Source organism: Macaca mulatta, chromosome 15 (assembly GCF_049350105.2).
Source record: "Macaca mulatta isolate MMU2019108-1 chromosome 15, T2T-MMU8v2.0, whole genome shotgun sequence".
Taxonomy (NCBI): domain Eukaryota; kingdom Metazoa; phylum Chordata; class Mammalia; order Primates; family Cercopithecidae; genus Macaca; species Macaca mulatta.
The window spans coordinates 20,944,571-20,962,534 of NC_133420.1; positions in this window are offsets into that span (position 1 = coordinate 20,944,571).

The following is a 17,964-nucleotide window of genomic DNA, read 5'->3' on the forward strand; positions in this document are numbered from 1 at the left end:
CTGGAACCCCTCCTCTCTCTCCCTGCTCAGAACTCAAAATTGGTCTCTAGCTGGCCTCCGGGGAAGCGGCAGTTCAGCGCACGGCCAGCAGATGTCGCTGAAAGCTAAGGGAAGACGCCCCCTCCCCCGGGCCTCCTCCCGTCCCCTCCCGTTTGCCAACTCCAGCTCCCAGGCTGCCCTTCCAGCAGGGGCGAGGCGCTCTCGGCTGTCTCCTGGGAACCCAGGCCCATTTTGTAGAAGCAGAAAGAAAGCCCGAGACCCTGCTGGGATCCCTGGTTGGGGCCTTACACCTCGGAGACCTCCCCGATCTCCATTCCCTGGCCTCCCTCCCAGTGTAAATAGGGCACAAGGGTCCCAAGTGAGAGGAGGTTTTCCTCGGAAGAGCCACTTCATCTGTGAACAAGGAACTATGAAACCTCTTAGAGCAGCCTGTGACCTCCCCGTCCATCCTGTGTAAAATATGAAATAAGAGTTTTAATTACCAAGCTTGGAAGACAGCCGACGTGTTTAATATTTGATTCTCCGATGCTTGTGCTCCAGCCGTGCCGGCACTGACAGAATCAGGGTTTCCCTTGGGTTGGCGCTAAATGTGCTTGGAGAAGGGCCAGGCAGCCCGTTTCCCCATCACCTGGGAGCCTCTTGTAGCCCGGCCTGGACCCAGGCTTGCCCTGGTCCTCCCACTCCCTGAGGGACCCCTGCTAAGGGAACCTGGTCTCCCACCCTAAGGCCAGGACCTGGAGCTCTATGAAGGCATCTAGTAGTGGACTCAGCCCAGCTCCTGGCAGGGGGTGGAAGTCAATGAAGTCAGGCAGTGAGAACAAATAGAGGGGCCAGACCCGTAGACTTGTTTTTGTTTGTTTGTTTGTTTGTTTGTTTTGAGATGGAGTCTCACCCTGTCACCCAGGCTGTAGTGCAATGGTGCAATTTCGGCTACTGTAACCTCCACCTCCCGGGTTCAAATGATTCTCCTGCCTCAGCCTCCTGAGCAGCTGGGATTACAGGCAACTGCCACCATGCCTGGCTAATTTTTGTATTTTTAGTAGAGACTAAAAATGGCCAGGCTGGTCTTGAACTCCTGACCTTGTGACTTGCCCACCTCCCAAAGTGCTGGGATTACAGGCATGGGCCACTTCACCCGGCCTTTTGTTTTTTTGTTTTTGCCTTTTGTTTTGAGACGGAGTCTTGCTCTGTCACCCAGGCTGGAGTGCAGTGGCACCATCTTGGCTCACTGCAGCCTCTGCCTCCCAGGTTCAAGCACTTCTCCTGCCTCAGCCTCCCCAGTAGCTGAGATTACAGGTAAGCACCACCATGCTTGGCTAATCTTTGTATTTTTAGTAGAGATGGGGTTTCACCATGTTGGCCAGGCTGGTCTTGAACTCCTGACCTCAAGTGATCCACCCACCTTGGCCTCCCAAAGTGCTAGGATTATAGGCATAAGCCACCGTGCCCGGCCCAAACCTGGGTTTGAATTCTGTTTTCCTGCAAGCTACTCAGCCTCTCTGGGAATCACTTTTATTATTCATAAGGTAGAGAAGGTACCTCCTATGTTATGGGTTGTTAATGGTAATAGATTGCCACTTTCGAGGCTCAGTACGTGCCTGGAGGCCTGCTAAGCTCTTTGTATATACTGAGTGCTTGTCATTCAAGCTCTGCCAGGTGGCTAAGATGAGATTTGAACCCAGTACATTCTGACTCCAGAGCTTATGACTCTGAAAGCCTATATGCAAAAGCACTAGGGATTTGGAGCTTGAAGAGGACAGGGCCACCGAGTCTCAGGCCCTAGTTTGTCCTACACTGCAGCCCCTCCTCCTGTCTCATAGACAATCAAGAAGATTGCAAACGGGGACTCAGGACAGGAGCCCAAACCAAATCAACCACTTTCCTGTTTTTTGTTGCATGTTTCTACTTCCTGAAGAGAGATGGTGAGCAAGCAAACTGCATTTGGCTTTGTGTGTGTGTGTGTGTGTGTGTTTTGTTGTTGTTGTTGTTTGGAGACAGGGTCTCACTTTGTCACCCAGGTTGGAGTGCAGTGACATGATCTTGGCTCACTGCAGCCTCGACCTCCTGGGCTCAAGTGATCCTCCTGTGTCAGCCCTCCAAGCCAAATAGCTGGGATACAGGTGCGTGCCACTATGCACAGCTAATTTTTTGTATTTTTTGTAGAGACAGGGTTTTGCGATGTTGTCCAGGCTGATGCATTTGCTTTTTGATGAGTTGATTGCCACCTTCAGTGTGAGTAGCGTTTGAGGGGCCATCTTGGGACTAGCCACGCACCTTGGTTTGTCTTTAGACCTACGCACCATCCCTTTTCCAGCTGGCTATAGCCAAGTTAATGCCCGTGTCACCTCCCTAACAGAGCACAGTTCATGGATGTTATGATGGGGCATGAGGAGGTGCATCAGCAGTTGGAGTCACTTGTGTTAAAATATAACCAAGGCTGGGCGCGGTGGCTCACACCTGTAATCCCAGCACTTTAGGATGCTGAGGTGGGCAGATCATGAGGTCAGGAGATTGAGACCATCCTGGCTAACACGGTGAAACCCCATCTCTACTAAAAACACAAAAAATTAGCCGAGTCTGGTGGCACGCGCCTGTAGTCCCAGCTACTTGGGAGGCTGAGGCAGGAGAATCGCTTGAACCTGGGAGGCAGATGTTGCAGTGAGCCGAGATCGCGCCACTGCACTCCAGCCTGGGTGACGGAGAGAGACTCCATCTCAAAAAAAAGAAAAGATAACCAAGGCCTGGCGTGGTGGACCTCGCCTGTAATCCCAGCACTTTGGGAGGCCAAGGTGGGCAGATCACAAGATCAGGAGATCAAGACCAGCCTGGCCAACAGGGAGAAACCCCTGTCTCTACTAAAAAAGTATAAGATTAGCCGGGCATGGTGGTACGTGCCTGTAATCCCCGCTATTTGGGAGGCTGAGGCAGGAGAATTACTTGAACCCGGGAGGTGGAGGTTGCAGTGAGCTGAGATCGTGCCACTGCACTCCAGTCTGGGCGACAGAGCAAGACTCTGTCTCAAAAAAAAAAAAAAGAAAAAGAAAAAGAAAGAGAGAGAGAGGTGATGAGAAGCTCATTTGATCCTCATCAGATAGGCTCATGCTGGTGAAGACACGGGGACGCAGGAACTCTGGTCCTGGAAGGAGAGTGAACTGGTGCGGCCATTGTTGAGAGTTCGCAACCCATGCCCAGGTAATTCCATTTCCAGGAACATGCTCCGGAGCAGCTTGCACACAGGCAGACAAAGACACTTGCTTGAGGATATTCCTCCTGAAAGCATTTATTTTTGCTGGCCAAGGGATGGAAACAACTGAGTGTCCACTCGTAAAAGAATGGGTAGGTTACTGATAACATAGGCAAATAATGAAACCCCATGCCGCAGCTCCATGGAATAAATGAGAATGATGTGCTTTAGCTCTAGAAGATGGTAAAAATGGAATGCCAAACAAGAAGTCCTGCAAATCCTACCTATGAATGCTGCAATATATGATTTCATGGACACACACACACACTGACGACAGAAGAATGTTTGCCTGTGGGAGAGGGGAGAGAGACGGGAGTGGGTGTGAGAAAGTGGGTGGAAGAATCGAAAACAAAAGAAACACACCCGAGGACCCACGTGTGGTCTCTCGTGATTGTGAGCTGAGCTGATGGTCGTGATTGACCTAGTTCCGAGCATCTGAGGTCCAAAGCGACAAAGAAAAGAAGTGGGGGGGGGGGCGGCGAGGACTTCGATGAGCTTTTTATAAGGCTCAGAAATGGTTGGATGTTTGGGGATTTTCCAAACTAGGCCAACAAATACGTCATTAAACTGTATCGGAATTGGTTACTGGGATCCTGCTGGGCCAGGCGCATTCCAGGTGTGTAGTGTGGCTGTCTCACTGTATCCTCACAGCCCCACCTTGAGGTGTCACATCCCCATTTCACAGGGGGCTCAGAGAGGTGGGGTGAGCTTCCCCAGGCCACCGACTTGCAGTGTCAGCCCGGCCTCTGCCATCTGCCTCCCAGCCCAACCAGGTCATCCTGGCACACTGTGGGGTTCTGAAAATACATTTCTCCGGGATGGCCTGGAGGTGGTGCTGCTGCAGCTGGTCCAGGACAGGTGAGCAGCCTGAGCCTGCGAGATGGGGTGGAGACAGATCTTCAGGGAATGTTGGAGTGTCCCCCTAGGCTTGGGCGGGGCCCTGCTCCCCAGTTCTGGGGGCAACAGAGATGCAGGAAGAAGATCCAGGCATTCATTCCCAGCCAGGAGAACTTCTCCCTGGAATTCAGAAGCCTGTGGTCCATTCTTCGCCCTCCCCCAGCTCCCAGGAGAGGGACTGAACATCCTCCAGGAAGGAGACCAAAGACCCGGGCTCTGGCCAGGTGCATTGGCTCATCCCTGTAATCCCAGCACTTTGGGAGGCCAAGGCTGGTGGATCACAAGCTCAGGAGTTCGAGACCAGCCTGGCCAATATGGTGAAACCTCCGTCTCTACTAAAAATACAAAAATTAGCTGAGCGTGGTAGTGGGCGCCTGTAGGGAGGCTGAGGCGGGAGAATCTCTTGAACCCCGGAGGTGGAGGTTGAAGTGAGCCAAGATTGCACTACTGCACTCCAGCCTGGGTGACAGAGGGAGATTCTGTCTCAAAAAACAAACAAACAAACAAAAAAACCTGGGCTCCATGAAGATAGCTCAGGGTCAGGATTCCAGGAATGTGTGCACAAAAACCTGGGTCTGCATGTGACAGGAACCCCCCCAATCCTGTCTTGTCTTGTCTTGTCTTGTCTTGTCTTGACTTCTCTTCTCTTCTCTTCTCTTCTCTTCTCTTCTCTTCTCTTCTCTTCTCTTCTCTTTCTTTCTTTCTTTCTTTCTTTCTTTCTTTCTTTCTTTCTTTCTTTCTTTCTTTCTTTTTCTTTCTTTCTTTCTCCTTCCTTCCTTTTTCTTGTTTTGAGATGGAATCTTGCTCTGTCACCCAGGCTGGAGTGCAGTGGCTTGATCTCGGCTCATTGCAACCTCTGCTTCCTGGATTCAAGCGATTCTCCTACCTCAGCCTCCCGTGTAGCTGGGATTAGAGGTGTGTGCCACAATGCCCGGTTAATTTTTTTTTGTACTTTTAGTAGAGACAGGGTTTCACTATGTTGGCCAGGCTGGTCTTGAACTCTTGACCTCAAGTGATCCACCCGCCTCGGCATCCTAAAGTGCTTGGATTACAGGCATGAGGCACCATGCCCAGCCCAGACCAAGTGTTTTTCCTGCTGCTTATCTCTCCGAAAAAGAGCTGGCCCTGGCAAGAAACAGATGCCCTGCACAGGGACACATCTGCCTCGCAGGCACTGAAAGGGAGGGAAAGCTGGCAGTGGGGTGGGGGTGAGTCAGCTGCATCTGTTTCTTCTGTGATGGGGCAAGGGGAAGGCACAGTCAGCTGCTCCTCCAGCATCCCACTGGCACAGCCTGAGACAAAGGCGTGGGTGCAGGCAGTTTACTTGGGATGTGATTCTAGGATGAAGGGTGACAGGGAAAGAAGAATGAGGGAAGGAAGGAGAAAAAGTCGGGGCAAGGATGCCTCACTGAGTTCGCAGCTTCTATAGCAGGGGCTCCACTCCTCCAGGGCTGCCGTGAAGGGTATAGACGCCTCCAAGAATGATCTGCCAAGAGGATGGGCAGGGGGATGTCCTGGGGCACCCACTCCCTGCATTTCCAGGTCTCACTGGAATACAGGCTGAGCACACAGCCATGGTGTTGCAGCAAGGGAGAGACACATGGAGTTTGCTAGAGGTGACATTGTTAGCATGGAGGAGTCTGCGCTTGTGTGGAACTGTCCACAGCAGCTGCAGCTGAAATCCGGGACAAGTGGAGAGGATGGGACACAGGACCCTGGCGTCCCAGAAATGTGCCTCGATGCTCCCTCCACCTCAGGGTCAGGAACTATTACTGCAGCCCTTCCCTCCTAGAGCGCAGGACTCTCTCCTGAGCCCCCAGTCTGCAGACACAATTGGTCCATTGATCGACATTTGGCTCTCCAGATGCCTCACAGTTTCCTCAAACCGAGAGACCAAAACCAAACTCAGGACCTTCATGTCAAACCAGCCTCCCTTCTAATTGTCCATCCCAGCATCCACTCAGGTGCCTAAGTGGACAAGCTGAGACCCACCCTTGAATTCTCTGCCTCTGTCATGCTCCACCTCTAGTCACCAATTCCTGTGAATTCCATTCACCTGCCTGTTTTTCTCTTCCTCCAGCCTGCCCATCCTTCCTTCCTTCCCTCTTTCCCTCCTTCCCTCCTTCCTTCCTTCCTTCCCTCCTTCTCTCCCTCCCTCCTTCCTTTTGTCCTTCCCTATCAAATTAGCCCAGATTAAAAAGAACAAAGCTCGCTGGGTGCGGTGGCTCATGCCTGCACACCTGTAATCCTGGCATTTTGGGAGGCCGAGGTGGGAGTTTGAGACCAGCCTGGCTAACATGGTGAAACCCCATCTCTACTAAAAATACAAAAATTAGTTAGGCGTGGTGGTGGGGGCCTATAATCCCAGCTACTTGGGAGGCTGAGGCAGGAGAATCGCTTGAACTTGGGAGCTGGAGGTTGCAGTGAGCCGAGATTGTGCCACTGCACTCCAGCCTGGGTGACAGGGCGAGACTCCATCTCAAAAAAAAAAAAAAACAAAAAACAAAAAAACAAAAAAACAAAAACCTTTTGGAAGCCAACATAGCAGAATACATCAGTAGTCACAAATGGTGTTACCTTTTAGCCTAGTTAATCTACTTCAAAGAATCTATCCTGAGAAAATAATCCTATACACAGAAAAGGCTTTCTGCACAAAGATATTCACGGCAGCAGTGTTTATCCTAGCAAAAACAAAATAAGGCAAGACAACTAACGACAATAGCAAAAAGTTGGCCACAACCTAGACGTGAATGCTTCGGTAATGGTTAATTTCTCCGCGGTCCACCTTCTTCATGCTAGGCATCCTTCAGGGCTATTGTTCTCTGGGCATCTGCCCTGTGGTATCTTTGCTTCTCGTGCTACCTGCTGTCTGCTAAGGTAACCCTGGAAAGAGGGCATGGGAGGTAATTAAGATTAGATTAGGTCATGAGGGTAGGGCCCTTATTACAGGATTAATGCCTTATAAAAACAGGAAGAGGCTGGGCGCGGTGGCTCACGCCTGTAATCCCAGCACTTTGGGAGGCTGAGGCGGGTGGATCACCTGAGGTCAGGAGTTGGAGACCAGCCTGGCCAACATGGTAAAATCCCACCTCTACTAAAAATACAAAAATTAGCTGGGCGTGGTGGTGCACGTCTCTAATCCCAGCTATTTGGGAGGCTGAGGCGGGAGAATGGCTTGAATCCAGGAGGCAAAGGTTTCAGTGAGCCGAGATGGCGCCACGGCACTCCAGCCTGGTTGACAGAGTGAGACTCCATCTCAAAAAACAAACAACAAACAAACAAAACAGGAGGAGATACTGGATGTCTCTCTCCTCTCTGCCACGTGAGGGCACAGTGAGAAGACAGCTGTCTGCAAGAGGAATTGGACCCTCACCAGACACCTGATCTTGGACTTCCCAGCTCCATAACTGTAAGAAATAAATGTTGTGGCCAGGCACGGTGGCTCACCCCTGTAATCCCAGCACTGTGGGAGGCTGAGACGGGCGGATCACCAGGTCAGGAGATCGAGACCACCCTGGCTAACACGGTGAAACCTCGTCTCTACTAAAAATACAAAAATTAGCCGGGCGTGGTGGCGGGCGCCTGTAGTCCCAGCTACATGGGAGGCTGAGGCAGGAGAATGGCATGAACCCGGGAGGCGGAGCTTGCAGTGAGTGGAGATGGTGCCACTGCACTCCAGCCTGGGCGACAGAGCGAGACTCTGTCTCAAAAAAAAAAAAAAGGAAAGAAAGAAATGTTGTTTAAGTCCTCCAGTCTGTGGTAATTTGTTACAGCAGCCTGAGCTGAGACACTTTCAAAGCTCCCCCCTTCTATACCAAACCTTACCCCTTAGTTCTAATGGAATAAGATTTGGCATAGAAGGGCGGAGTTTGATGCATTCTAATTGCTTAATTAATTTCTCTCATCCAAGAGAATTTAAATTAAAATTAAATTTTCTCCTTAAAGGAAGAATAGTGAAAAAAAGGGTGAGAGACGCCATGCTAAACTAGGGTGACACAGTGGCTACCGAGTCAGACATGGTCCCTCACTCTGCAGAGCCCACATGGTGGCAGGGAAGGCAAACATTACATTATTACATGATGACTAAGTGAAAGTAGCCAGACCCAAAAGGCCGTATACTATAGAGTTCACTTATATGGTATCCTGTAAAAGGCAAAATTATAATTACAGAAATCAGAACTGTGGTTCCAGGAGCTGAGCTCTGAGGGGTGAGCAGAGATTGCTATTGTCACATAGTGAATGTTGGCAGAGGGCAAAAGTGCCTACCAAGAGGCTGTTGAAATAGTCCAGGTAGGCCGGGCGCGGTGGCTCACGCCTGTAATCCCAGCACTTTGGGAGGCCAAGACGGGCGGATCACAAGGTCAGGAGATCGAGACCACGGTGAAACCCCGTCTCTACTAAAAATACAAAAAATTAGCCGGGCGCGGTTGTGGGCGCCTGTAGTCCCAGCTACTCGGGAGGCTGAGGCAGGAGAATGGCGTGAACCCGGGAGGCGGAGCTTGCAGTGAGCCGAGATCGCGCCACTGCACTCCAGCCTGGGCGACAGAGCGAGACTCCGTCTCAAAAAAAAAAAAAAAAAAAATAGTCCAGGTAAAATAGGACAGTTCCTTAAACTAGGGTAACAGTAGTGGAGATGGACAAATGTGGACAGAGTCTAGAAATATTTGGGAACTAAAATCAACTGGACTTGGTGGCCAGTTGGACACATGAGATGGGGAGAGCCAGGGGGCCGGGGGCCTCTGGCTTCTGGCTTGGCCAACCGGTTGTATGGTGGCATCTTCTGAAATAGAGAACCCCTGGAGAAAGGTCAGGTTAGTCGGGGGAGACCCTGTGTTCATTTTCTCCAAGTGGAATTTGAAAGTATCTAGGAAGAGAACAAGTGTGGTTAAGGAGGCACCATCATGCTTCTCTCCGTCCAGAGGAAAGTTCCTGAAGCCCAGACCACATCTAATGGGATCAGGGATGAACCAGCTGGGCTGGGGAGAGCCAGTTCAGCAACCTGAGGTTTGAAATGAAACACAGATGGAAGGAGAGGAGATGGACATAGGGACCACAGGACAGAGATTCGTTCCCTGAAGGACACATGCTCGTGTTGCTGACACCTCAGCATGGCCCCGGTTCCTGCCCACTCTGGAGTCTGGCTGTTCAGTTTTTCCTTGGATTCTGTGAGATAATCTAACATTCTCCCAAAAGTCCCTGTTTTTGATTAAACTAACCTGAATGAGTTTCTACTCTTTGCAACTTCTTTTTTTTTTTTTTTTTTTTTTTTTTGAGACCGAGTCTCGCTCTGTCGCCCAGGCTGGAGTGCAGTGGCCGGATCTCGGCTCACTGCAAGCTCCGCCTCCTGGGTTTACGCCATTCTCCTGCCTCAGACTCCCAACTCTTTGCAACTTCTAAGACCACCACAGAGACCAAACATGGCTGTTTGATTTCTGTGCCCTTTTTGAAAGCTCTCTTGGTCTATTTGCCAGATCGTCCACTAGCATTTTAATTAGCTTTATGGTATTTAATTTTGTAAGGCAAGCCCCCCATTATGCTCCTTTTTTTTTTTTTTTTTTTTTTTGAGATGGAGTCTCGCTCTGTCGCCCAGGCTGGAGTGCAGTGGCCGGATCTCAGCTCACTGCAAGCTCCGTCTCCCGGGTTCACGCCATTCTCCTGCCTCAGCCTCTCGAGTAGCTGGGACTACAGGCGCCCGCCACCTCGCCCGGCTAGTTTTTTGTATTTTTTTAGTAGAGACGGGGTTTCACCGTGTCAGCCAGGAAGGTCTCGATCTCCCGACCTCGTGATCCGCCCGTCTCGGCCTCCCAAAGTACTGGGATTACAGGCTTGAGCCACCGCGCCCGGCCCCATTATGCTCCTTTTACTTCCCGAATTTCTTGACTATTCTGTGCAATCATTGCACCAAATGAACTATAGAATCAGTCTCTCAAGATAAAAAAATTCATGTGGAGATTTTCACTGAAATCACATCAAATTTATAGATTATTTGAGGGAGCATTGACACTTTTACAATACAGTTCAAGAACAAGATCAGTTTCTCCACTGATTCAAATCTTTTTTTAATGCCTTTCATTCAACTCCCGAGTATATCTTTGCACATTATTTTGCTAAGCGTGTTCTTTTTTTGTTCCCCTGATGCATTCGAACGTGTTATTGCCGGCGTAGAGAACAGGCATTGATCTTGATATATTTATCACCTTGTGTCAGCTTCTACAGTCAATGCTGTGATTAGTTCTTATAGGTTTTCAGTTTCTTTCGACTTCTCAGGGTGAGCAAACACATTATCTATAAATAACGAGAATTTTGTTTCTGCCATGCCATGGGTTATCTTATTCACGTGACTGGCACCTCTAGAATAAAGGCAAGTGACAGTTGTGATAGCAGACACTTTTGAAATGTTGCTGCCTTGAATAGAAAGACCCTAATGTGATATTTCCAAAACTGTCATCTGAAGAACACAGATCAGAGGATGCTAATAGTTGTATTGAGGATGAAAAGTGTTCTGGGTCCAAATAACTTTAGAATATACCAGGTTAAACAAAGACAAATTTGTTTCTTTACTTTAATAGTAATCAGAAAATCTGACATTGACTTGCCTCGTGGATGTGGAAGAAGGAGATATACTAAGTAGCATGTCTTGAACTAATTTGACCACTGACATTTACATGCTGCGCCCTTCTTGTTCAACATCTCCTGTTAAGTAGTGTTCTACAGGGCAGTACTGGAACTGCTGTTCTAAGAATTCACCGCGAAGTATGATGTTTGCTGTGATTTCTGGAAAAAGAGTTGTTGGGTAAATAGACAAGTACTTTCTATAGTGGTAAGACTATTTTCTTCAATTCCTGGTTTATTGAGAGTTTTTTTTTTTTAATTAGAAATAGAAGTTAATTTGCTCAAATGGTTGTTAAATGTCTATGGAAACGGTCAACAATTTTCCTCTTCTATTGAGTGAGTGATTTTTTTTGGAGACTGGCTCTTGCTCTGTCGCCCAGGCTGGAGTGCAGTGGTACATTCTCTGCTCACTGCAACCTCTGCCTCCCAGGTTCAAGCGATTCTCCTGCGTCAGCCTCCTGAGTGGCTGGGATTACAGGTGCGTGCCACCATGCCCAGATAATTTTTTTTGTATTTTAGTAGAGATGGGGTTTCACCATGTTGCCCAGGCTGGTCTTGAACTCCTGACCTCAAGCCACCCACCTGTCTCGGCCTCCCAAAGTGCTGGGATCATAGGCATGAGGCACCATACCCGGCCAATTTTCCTTTTAAATTAGTATAGTGAAACTCCACCATAATGCATTCTATGTGGTTTAAAATATCCCGCAGGATCAAAGAATCACATGTGGTGGAGTAAGCCCCAGCAGTCAGCAGGCCCCACACTCCCAGGGTCTGTCTGGTTGTGGCATCTCATGTGCCCCTGCTTCAGCAGCAGATTGCTGTCTCCTGGTGGTTGTTTGCAGCTATAACTTAAATATCCATGGGGAAGATTCTAAGCTGGGCTGGCTAAGACTTCTAGGATAGGAGCGGCAATTACACAATCCCCTAGGTTATTTGGTACTAATTTTGTCAAACCAATATACGGAGATTGGCTTGGAAGAATCCCAGGAACACAGGGACTCACCTTCTGGTCCCTGCTCCCGGAATCTGAGTTTGCTGTCCTGTCTTGCCTTCCTCTCCATATCCCTCCACTCTCCCCACTCAGAAATGGAGAAATTTAGTTGATTCTGGTTTGAGAACTTGGGCTGTGGGTGAAGAACTCAAGCCAACTTCCAATGGCATCATCAAGGGGCTTAGTAATTATTTATTTATTTATTTATTTATTTATTTATTATTGTTATTTTATTTTTCATTTTTTTCTGAGACGGAGTCTCGCTCTGTTCTGTTGCCCAGGCTGGAGTGCAGTGGCACAATCTCGGCTCACTGCAACCTCTGCCTCCCAGGTTCAAGTGAGTCTCCTGCCTTAGTCTCCCGAGTAGCTGGGATTACAGGCGTGAACTACCACACACTGATCGTTATTTACTTATTTATTTATTTATTTATTCATTTATTTTGTAGAGACAGGGGTTTGCCATGTTGGCTAGGCTGGTCTCACACTCTTGACGTCAAGTGATCTGCCTGCCTCAGGCTCCCAAAATTCTGGGATTACAGGTGTGAGCCACCACGCCTGGCCTTGAAATTATTTTTTAAATGAATACTTAGTTGAATGCTGTGTATCAAATACTTAACTAAATTCTTCAAATGAATAATTTAAATTGACTCCTCCCATCCCTCTGAATTAGGTATTATTATTTCCATTTTATAAACTAGAAGACAACCAGAGAGGTTACATCACTTACCCAGGTTACCCAGCTAGTTCCTAGTGAGTAGTGAAGTCAGGTTCAAAACCTGGCAGTTTACGTCTGAAACCCATGTTCTGGAGTGAAACCAACTCTACCCTTTGCTTCCAGGAATAAATTTGATAATAGTGTGCTACCCTTTTTACTCGATTCTGTTTGCTCACATGTTTTTTAGAATTTTTGCAGGTAGGTGACATTTTTCAACAAAGTTTTCTTTTTTTGTGCTTTGTTTTGTTTTGGTGTCAGGATTATCCAAGATTCATAAAACAAATTGAAAATTTTCCATATATTTTAATGCTTTTTAGTACTTTGAAAACATTTTAAGGAATTTAGGCAATATCTGTTTGTCAAATGTTTGCTACTTCACCTGTAAAACCATCTGGCCTGGGGCCTTTAACAATTACCTTAAACTTGTTACATTATTAATCATTTCTGGTTTCTCACTATTGAGTCCATTTGAGTCATTTATATTTTGCTGAAGTAATTATTCTGTCTACCTAGAGAAGTTCAGATTTATTAGAATAATAAAACATAGTTTTAGCTTATGATTTAAAAAACTCTCTGTATCTTTTTCTCTCTTTTAAAGATCTAATCTTAGGGTTGGGTGCTATGGCTCATGTCTGTAATCCCAGTGCTTTGGGAGGCTGAGGCAGGAGGATCGCTTGAGGCCAAAAGTTTGAGACCAGCTTGGGCAGCAGAGTGAGACCCCGTCTCTACAAAAGGAAAGAAAAAAGAAAAGAAAAGAAAACAAAAGAAAAGAAAACAAAAGAAGAAAAGGGAAAAAAGATCTCATCTTCCCCGTGATGTATTTTTGTGTTTTATTTCTTTTCATTTCTTCATCAGAATTATAAAAAACGTAATAGTAGTAGAAGTAGAGAAATATCATAGCAAATATTTATAAAGTGTTTGCTCTGTGCCAAGCACTGTTCTAAGCTATACTAACACAATTTTCATAACAACTTTATGAGTTAGGGGCTACTATTATCTAATTTTACAAATGAAGGAATTGAATCACAAAATTAGTAAGTGCTTTGTCTAAGGGTACACAGCTAATAAATGTGGAGCTGGGATTTAAACCTAGGCAATTTCTACTTTTATGTTTCTACTTTTATATTAATTTATGCTTTCTATTTTTAAATTTTTCTTCTTCTAATTTTTTGAGACAAATGCTTGGTTTCTTTATTTGTAATCTTTTTTCTTTGTTAATAAAATTATTTAAGGTCATAGAGTAAGTATGAATAAAAATAACCCATGGGCTCTGATATTATTGATCTTTAGAAAGAACCAGCTTTGGCTGGGTGCGGTAGCTCATGCCTGTAATCTCAGCACTTTGGGAGGCCAAGGTGGGCGGATCACGAGGTCAGGAGATCGAGACCATCCTGGCTAACACGGTGAAACCCCGTCTCTACTAAAAATACAAAAAATTAGCTGGGCTACTAAAAATACAAAAAATTAGCTGGGCATGGTGGCGGGCGCCTGCAGTCCCAGCTACTCGGGAGACTGAGGCAAGAGAATGGTGTGAATCCGGGAGGCGGAGCTTGCAGTGAGCCGAGATGGCGCCACTGCACTCCAGCCTGGGTGACAGAGCGAGATGCCGTCTAAAAAAAAAAAAGAAAGAACGAAACGAACCAGCTTTTAATTTTAATTAATTAATTAATTTATTTGAGACGGAGTCTCACTCTGTCGCCCAGGCTGGAGTGCAGTGGCGTGATCTCTGCTCACTGCAACCTCTGCCTCTCAGGTTCAAGCAATTCTCTGCCTCAGCCTCCCGAGTAGCTGGGATTACAGGCACCTGCCACCATGCCTGGCTGATTTTTTTGTATTTTTAGTAGGGACGGGGTTTCACCATCTTGGCCTGGCTGGTCTTGAACTCCTGATCTCGTGATCCACCAACCTCGGCCTCCCGAAGTCTTGGGATTACAGGCTTGAGCCACTGTGCCCAGCCCAGCTTTTTATTTTATTGATTATCTCTATTGCTTTTCTGTTCTTGATTTCATTGATTTATGCTCATAATAATTTTCTTCCTTTTTTGTTTTGAGTTTAATTTGGTCTTTTTCTAATCTCTCAAGATGGAAGCCTATATATTTCATTTGATACCTTTCTCTCTTTTTTTGAGACAGGGTCTTTCTCTGTCACCTAGGTTGGAGTGCAGTAGCCTGATCACAGCTCACTATAGCCTCGACTTCCCTGGACACAGGCTCCTGCCCCAGCCTCCCGAGTAGCTGGGATCACAGGTGCGTGCTACCACGCCCAGCTAATTTTTGTATTTTTTTGTACAGGTGGACTTTTGCTATGTTGCCCAGGTTGGTCTCAAACTCTTGGGCTCAAGCAATTTGTCCACCTTTGCCTTTCAAAGTACTAAGATTACAGGCATGAGCCATGGTACCCAGTCTACTACCTTTCTTTAGTTTTCTAATATGAGCACTTAATGCTATGAATTTCCCTCTAGGCAATGTTTTAGCTGCATCTCACAACTTTTTGTATTGTAATAAAACACATATACATCAGAAGAGAAGGTAAGAAATTTTTAAAAACACACACATAGCTTAAGATCTATAGTATTAACAAATTTTTAAATATACATAAAACAGTACAGTATTGCTAACCATTGTTGGATAACATATCTGGAACTTTTTCATCTTGCGTGACTGAAACTCTATACCCATTGCACAGCAGCTCCCTATTTCGCCTTTCCCACAGTCCCTGGCAACCACAATTTTCCCACAAAATTTTGTATGTAGTATTTTTATTTTCACTAAATTCAAAATATTTTCTTTTTTTGAGATGGAGTCTTGCTCTGTCCCCCAGGTTGGAGTGCAGTGGCGCAGTCTCGATCTTGGCTCACTGCAACCTCTACCTCCCGGGTTCAAGCAATTCTCCTGCCTCAGCCTCCCAAATAGCTGGGATTACATAGGCGTGCCACCATGCCCGCTAATTTTTGTATTTTCAGTAGAGACAGGGTTTCGCCATGTTGGCCAGGCTGGTCTCAAACTCCTGACCTCAAGTGATCCTCCTGGCATAAGGCCTCCCAAAATGCTGAGATTACAGGTGTGAGCCATTGTGCCTGGCCCAAAACATTTCCTAAATTTCCCTTGAGACTTTCTTTTTGAGCCAGGGGTTACTTAGAAGTATGTTATTTAATTCTAAAATATTTGAGGATTTTAAAAGATAGCTTCCTGTTATTGGTTTTTGGTGTAATTATTTTATGGTCAGAGGACATTATATTCTCTCTATTCTTTTACAAGTGTTAAGGTTTGTTTTATAGCCCAGAATGCAGTTTATCTAGATGAATGTTTTACTCACACTTGAAAGAATGTATGTGCTGCTCTTGTTGAATGGAGTGTTCTATAAATATCAGTTAGGGCGCATTGGTTGAGACTGATGTTCAGATCCTCCATATCCCTGCTAATTTTTGTTTATTTTTTCTGTTGGAGTGTTTAACTCACCAATTGTAATAGTGGATTTCTCTATTTCTCATTTTAGTTCTCTCAGTTTTTGCTTCGTGCTTCTCGAAGCTCTGTTGTTACATGTGTAAACATTTAGGATTTTTATATCTTCTCGGTGAATTAACCTTTTTTTTTTTTTTTTTTTTTTTTGAGACAGAGTCTGGCTCTGTCGCCCAGGCTGGAGGGCAGTGGCTGGATCTCAGCTCACTGCAAGCTCCGCCTCCCGGGTTTTTGCCATTCTCCTGCCTCAGCCTCCCGAGTAGCTGGGACTACAGGCGTCCGCCATCTCACCCGGCTAGTTTTTTGTATTTTTTAGTAGAGATGGGGTTTCACCATGTTAGCCAGGATGGTCTTGATCTCCTGACCTCGTGATCCACCCGTCTCAGCCTCCCAAAGTGCTGAGATTACAGGCTTGAGCCACCGCGCCCGGCCTTTTTTTTTTTGAGACAGTCTTGCTCTGTCACCGAGGCTGGAATGCAATGGTACCATCTCGCCTCACTGCAACCTCCCACCTCATGGGTTCAAGAGATTCTCTTGCCTCAGCCTCTTGAGTAGCTGGGATTACAGGCACATGCCACCACACCTGGCTAATTTTTTCATTTTAAGTAGAGACAAGGTTTCACCATGTTGGCCAGGCTGGTCTTGAACTCCTGGGCTCAAGAGATCCACCCACTCCGACCTCCCAAAGTGTTGGAATTACAGGCATGAGCCACACACCTAGCCTTAACCTTTTTATTATTATGTAATATCTCTCTTTGTCCCTGGTAATATTGCTTGTTTTGAAGTCTACTTTGTCTGATATTAATATAGCCACTCCAGCTGTCTTTTGATCGGTATTTACATGGTTTAACCTTTTCTATCGTTTTACTTTTAATCTATCTATGTAATTATATTAAGGTGGGTTTGATGTAGAGAGCATGTAGTTGGGTCTTGTGTAAATGTGTGTATGTGTGTGTTCAATCCAATCTGATAATGTGTCTTTTTTTTTTTAGATAGTCTTGTTCTATCACCCAGGCTGGAGTGCAGTGGCACGATCTCGGCTCACAGCAACTTCCACCTCCTGGATTCAAGCGATTCTTGTGCCTCAGCCTCCCAAGTAGATGGGATTACAGGCACGCATGACTATGCTTGACTAATTTTTGTATTTTTAGTAGAGATTCAGTTTCGCCATATTGGCCAAGCTGGACTTGAACTCCTGGCCTCAAGCGATCCACCCACTTCAGTCTCTCAAAGTGCTGGGATTACAGGCATAAGCCACTGCACCCAGCCAGTATTGTCTTTTAATTGGTGTGTTTAGACCAGTCTTCTGGCTTTTGCAATAGCACAGGTGGCTAAAACTCTAGGAGAATCTATTGTATAGCTCCACATGGCTTTGGCCATCCTCAGGGTAATGCAGAGAGAGAAAAGAAAGAGAAAAAGCAAGGGCGATTCCCCCCTCACACACCCTATTCCTGGTTCATTTGGCAAGAAAGATGGGTTTTCTTTGGGGGTTTTGGGTGTCTGTGCCACCACCCCTGCCACCATAGTGTAGCTTTCTGAGTGGTTCACCCTTAGGACAGATCGAAAGAGAGAAAAGAGAAAAAAAGATACTATATACTCTGTAACTCACAAGAGGCTGCTTTTTCAATTCTCCGTTCAGGAAGATGGGTTTCTCTTGGAGGTTTTGTTGCCTGCGCCTGCTACACAGTTCCAGATTTGGGCCACCCTCGGGTCAAAGCTGGATGATAAAAGAGGAACACAACCCTGGAAACTCACCCCATTAGGGTCTTTCTTCAAGTTTTTGCCCCTCTTGCCAATCTACTTGTTATTTCCTGAATCCTCAGGCAGTGCTTTTTGTGTTTTGTCCAGATCTTTTAGTTGGCAGTCAGTGGGACAGAGAGGCTGTGGTGACGCGCACTGCCTTGGCCAGCATCAGAACTCCAGTGTAGAATTCACAAATTGAATTGGTGTGTGACATAGTTACATATGCTTAAGCTATTACTGCGTACTTCTAAGTTGTTATTTATTTATTTATTTATTTATTTATTTATTTATTTTTGAGACGGAG